We start from the raw sequence: 6,183 nt of genomic DNA, 5'->3' as shown, positions 1-6,183 counted from the left end.
ACAAAATGATTCATGCCTAAACTATTTTGGCATGTTTTGCGCAGACAACTGTAGCATTCTTGGGCATGCTTTGGGGGAATTTGTCACTAATAGTGACAGTTCTTGTTTTTCTTGAAATTTTGTAGATGAATAGATGGCAATATGTAGACTATGTCTCTTATTTTGTTGCTTTGGTAAAAAATTCAAGACAACATGAAGAACTGATGTCCTTATCAGGCCCACATGTTCAAGCTGAGTCGCTTAAAAAAAAGTTTTAGCTCCATCGCCTAAGTTCGGACTGATATATTTTATACAACCTTGGCCTTTAAAAAAACAACATGGTTAGGGTTGCATATCGGGCCGATAGGGTAAAGGTCGCCATTATAAATTTTGTGTTTTACCATCCCCCATCTGTGCCTACCTTGGAAGAAGATTGGGCATATTGTTTTGCTTATGCCGGTTGGCCTGCTGGAGACCACTTTGTATCAGATCAGTAATTACAAAACATTTTGGCCTACAGTTGTCAAATTTTGTTTGATGATTGTTTGTTGTCATTAGTTGACGTCTTCTGTTTTAGGGGATCAGTAAGCTAAATTTCAAGATCACAATACCTCGTTAATGGAAATTTTCCAATCAATAACTGGTAAGTGTCTGAGCCTACAGTGGCCAAACTTGATTGACTTTTTTCTGTGGTTGCCAGATGATCTTTTTTTAAGGAATCAAAGGTCACCTTGAAACCGAAAATGTTTTGACCCAGGACTTTCAAATTTTATGGATGATTGCCCGTTTAAGTGGATGACCCCCAGATGTTTTTGTGGTCAGTAGGGTCAAATATCAAGGTCAAAGTGACAGTGAGACTTAAGAGGGGGAATGTTCGGGCATACACAGAATGATTGTCTTTGGTCTATAGATAGCGGTCAGCAGGCCTGGTAAGCTACAGTGACCTTAAGACTGAAAACGGTTTGTGGTTGATAACTTGAGAATGCCTTTGACTTGGGACTGTCAAACCTCAACATGTTTGTTTATGGTTAGGTTATAGTTAGTAAATGACCCCTGTCAATTTGTTTGTTTTGGGTTTAACGCCGTTTTCAACAGTATTTCAGTCATGTAACGGCGGGCAGTTAACCTAACTAGATCTAGTGTTCCTGGATTCTGTACCAGTACAAACCTGTTCTCCGCAAGTAAATGCCAACTTCCCCGCATGAATCAGAGGTGGAGGATGAATGGTTTCAGACACAAGACTCCTGTCAAGGTCACAGCGTTCTTAAGACTGGAAGTCGCACATTGCATTATCTCGGATAGGTCATCAGAGTGGGCAAGTGTATTCTGCAAACAGCCCCTGTTGAATGTTCACATTTTGAAGGGTAGCGGGTAAATTCCCCATATGAGACATTTTAATGAGCTATTTATACACCATTTAAAAGAATTTTCAAACTTTTGCAATAACTTCTGAACTATTGAAAGGATGTGAAAGACTACATTGTAATTGGTGGTAATAAGACGAAGTGCAGATTAAATTTTCAGTATTCCTCCTGTTCGATACAATTTGAATTACTTCCCCTTTATTCCATTTTTTATTCAGTTCAATAAAATTTTATGAAAATTGTCAAAGTTTGTCTGCACATTTTCTTCTGTAGAAATGATACGGTTTAAAAAGTTACTCTGTGTAGTATTTCAGGTTATTTGTACTGAGAAAAATGCACGAGTTCTGCAGTTGAAATATTGCCAAACGAATATATATTTCTCGATGAGAATGTAATTGATATAATACTAGTATAATTCATTTAATGGCAATGTTGCCGTCACGTCCACATATCATATATTGTGCGACATACAAACGTTGAGAAAGAGTGCTATAAAATTGGAACTTCTATTTTACATAAAACACGTCCCAGAACGGTGTTATATTACATGCGGCTTATAACCGATGGAGTGTTTAAATTGTGTTAAAACATGGTCCTGCATTGTTTTTTCTTCTTCTTAATTCTAATATCAAGTTAAAAAAAACATGCACAGTTTAATTTATACGACAGCAATGACGTCACGTCGGCGCCATTCAGACACGAAAAAAGTGATTCCAAATTTGATTAGTATTTTACATATGTAAAACACATTTCCGAATCAAACCATGTTGCACTTACGATAATCAATAATTCTGTACGCTGACTGAATCACGTTTACGCCCTCTCTTGAAATTATTCCACAAGCGTGTAACCTCTTCATACTGTTTCGATTGATCAAGTGAAGTGTTTTCGTCGAAATACACAGCCCAGCAATACCAGGAATTCAGTGCGCAAAGTTAAGACGCTATTTCCTACGAAAGACCCGTGGTGACATTTCAACTTCATTATTTCACGATTTCTGCTTCCTGATTTCACGATTTCCACTTCATGAATTCACGATTTCACGATTTCCACTTCATGGATTCACGATTTCACGAATTCACGAAAAAACTTCACGATTTCTTGATTTCACGATTTCATGATTTCACGATTTCTTGATTTCACGATTTCCACTTCATGAATTCACGATTTCACGATTTCTGCTTCCTGAATTCACAATCTCCACTTCTTGAATTCACGATTTCACGATTTCCACTTCATGAATTCACGATTTCCACTTCACGAATTCACGATTTCCACTTCACGAATTCACGATTTCACGATTAGAACTTCACGAATTCACGATTTCCACTTCACGAATTCACGATTTCACGATTTCAACTTCATGAATTCACGATTTCCACTTCACGAATTCACGATTTCACGATTTCAACTTCACGAATTCACGATTTCCACTTCACGAATTCACGATTTCACGATTTCAACTTCATGAATTCACGATTTCAACTTCACGAATTCACGATTTCACGATTTCAACTTCATGAATTCACGATTTTCACTTCACGAATTCACGATTTTACGATTTCAACTTCATGAATTCACGATTTCCACTTCACGAATTCACGATTTCACGATTTCCACTTCATGAATTCACGATTTTACGATTTCAACTTCATGAATTCACGATTTCCACTTCATGAATTCACGATTTTACGATTTCAACTTCATGAATTCACGATTTCCACTTCATGAATTCACGATTTCACGATTTCCACTTCACGATTTCACGATTTCAACTTCACGAATTCACGATTTCAACTTCATGAATTCACGATTTCCACTTTACCAATTCACGATTTCCACTTCACGAATTTACGATTTCACGATTTCAACTTCACGAATTCACGATTTCCACTCTACGAATTCACGATTACACGATTTCCACTTCACGAATTCACGATTTCACGATTTCAACTTCATGAATTCACGATTTCCACTTCACGAATTCAACTTTATGAATTCACGATTTCCACTTCACGATTTCACGATTTCAACTTCACGAATTCACGATTTCACGATTTCAACTTCACGAATTCACGATTTCCACTTCACGAATTCACGATTTCACGATTTCAACTTCATGAATTCACGATTTCACCATCGTGAAATCGTGAATTCGTGAAGTGGAAATCGAGAATTCGTGAAGTGGAAATCGTGAATTCATGAAGCGGATATCGTGAAATCGTGAATTCATGAAGTGGAAATCGTGAAATCATGAAGCAGAAATCGTGAAATAATGAAGTTGAAATGTCACCACGGGTCTTTCGTAATTTCCTGATGTAATTCCAAGTTACATTTATTGTAATACAACTAGTAAAATTAGTTGAGGTATGTATTTCTTGTAAGTGCACGCTTAAAGAATGTTTTCTCAAAAATAGAGGGCGAAGGAGTCGCCATTATAATTGGAAATATGTCTTCAATTCAATCAAAAGTCGTGATTTACATTATTAACCCTACGTTTGTTCCATTTTAATGCTTATCCAGACACCACGAAATAGGTACAGTTCTTTGAACATTGTTGACCTTTTACGTTGAATATGAGTTATTTATACCTCGCGGCAAAACACGAGTTCCAGGAAAGGCGTAGACGATCGAAATTTACATTGCTATTTCCAGCGGCATTCCCAGACACCGCCTTTTTCATGGAAACTGTTTACGATGTGCTGTTGTCGAATATTTACAAAAATAATAATTAGGTCACGCACTGTCCATAGTAAGTGACAATATCATAAAGATATACGATAATTCGTTTGACGTTGGGGCAACTATTTTCGAAAAAATGAGCCGCACCATGAGAAAACCAACATAGTGCGTTTGCGACCAGCATGGATCCAGACCAGCCTGCGCATCCACGCTGTCTGGTCAGGATGCATGCTGTTCGCTTTCAAAGCCTACTGCAATTAGAGAAACCGTTAGCGAACAGCATGCATCCTGACCAGACTGCGCTGGTCTGGATCCATGCTATTCGCAAACACACTATGTTGGTTTTCTCATGGTGCGGCTCAAATAATGTTTTTCTATTGATATGATATATCAGATCAGGATGTATTGATTTATTTTTACTACGGCAGTTGTTTTTGTGTGTATATACTGTTGTCAAATTATCGTTCATGAATTATACATTTTTTAATTTTAATTTTTATTTTAATATGCTAATTTATGAATGGCGCTATTTCCAATGCATTCCCAGACACTTATGAAAAACATCCACAAATAAAGGAAGTGATTAATTATTCTCAAAATAAGTTTAATTGTCACTATTTTTGTTTGAAGTTCATCAATATTGACATTAAAAATCTCAACTTGAAAATGTCACCGCCACAACTACGTTATTTAAGGTTATTGAACATGATCCATTGATCAATGTAGCTTCCTTGTCATTTACATCATCACCGAAAAACAAAAATGTTTATTGAACTGGGGGAAGAGGGTCGTGCAAATTGTACCTTTTCTGTGTGTGTTTTTATACGGCCGGGTGGTAGACTTCAAAATCCTTTGACCAATGGAAGACGTGTGGACCTTACAAGAGATGGGGATCTTTGACACTCAGATCAAACTATTAGCATGGATCTTGCGCGAGACATGTTGCGCTGTAAATGCTGTAATTATAATGTAAAAAACTTGTAAAATTTACTTCAATCCCTAAATGTGATAATTAAGCTATGTGCCTGGACCTTTCGTGCAGTAGCAACTATTTGATGACCGGTTAGATTTTCTTTTTTCTCACCCGACTATGGATAGCTTCTGTAAACCTGTACTAGAACGCATCGTTTATGGACCTGGCGAGCTCATAAAACCGACAGGGACTTATATGCACGTAATGAAATACATCAATACTATCGGGGGAAAAATGAATTTTTATGTAAGAAATTTGCGTTTAAAAATCCTGTTAAATACACTCCATTTCGCAGTTTTCTGTGCCTAAACCTTTTACCTTAGATGCGTAAGAAACATGCAAACTTCGGTACATACCGAAACGCGTTCGAGTAAAATAAAACGAAATGAAAACGAGCAGGACTCGTTACATTTAGATAACTTGTGATTAAACCTAATATTTGATGAATTACGATTCAGAAAATGAAAAGTGTCTAGTTTTATGTAAAATACATTTCTCCCGATGAAATTAAAATAAAAGTATCCAACGTTTTTTTACCACTCTACTGTTATTACACTGAAAAAGATGCTGAAAAGATTTACCCACACCTCCCCCGACCCCTCCCCGACAACGCTCCTACCCCACACCCTCCCTCATTACTACGTACTAATCTTTTTGACTTTCCAAACTGTGCACGCTTGCTGAAGATACATTTTATTTGCTTTAACTTGAATAAACGACCGCCCGACAACTTCTATTTTTCTAAGCAGAAGCGGTCAACAACGCAACGCACACAGCAATAATAAAATGTTCAAACCGAATTTATGTGTGTGTGTGTGTGTTGGTGAGAGGGGGTGGGGTAAGGCAGCTTTTATTGATGAATTATTGTTGTTGTTGTTTTTGCTAATCAAGGAAGAGAAAGAAGTTCTAGCGTTTACAGAAATACATGAAAGAAAACAAATATACTCTACATCCCTAGAACTACCTTTCCTGCATGGAACTAAATTTCCCAGTCCTTGTAGAAACAATTACTTTTGTTGTAGAGAAAAATATAGATCAAGATGACGACACCTTACCGTCCACATAAAAATATAAGAACCACGCCACCTTGGATACCATAACCAACTAATTTTCGTCCCCTCGTTTTCCGGAAGGAATTGAAAATTGCCAAGACTGTTTATACTTTTCTAGGAAAAGGGAGTTTTG

The sequence above is a fragment of the Mercenaria mercenaria genome, chromosome 17 (assembly GCF_021730395.1).
Source record: "Mercenaria mercenaria strain notata chromosome 17, MADL_Memer_1, whole genome shotgun sequence".
NCBI lineage: Eukaryota > Metazoa > Mollusca > Bivalvia > Venerida > Veneridae > Mercenaria > Mercenaria mercenaria.
The sequence above is the reverse complement of the archived record's forward strand: the minus strand, read 5'-3'. Positions refer to the sequence as shown.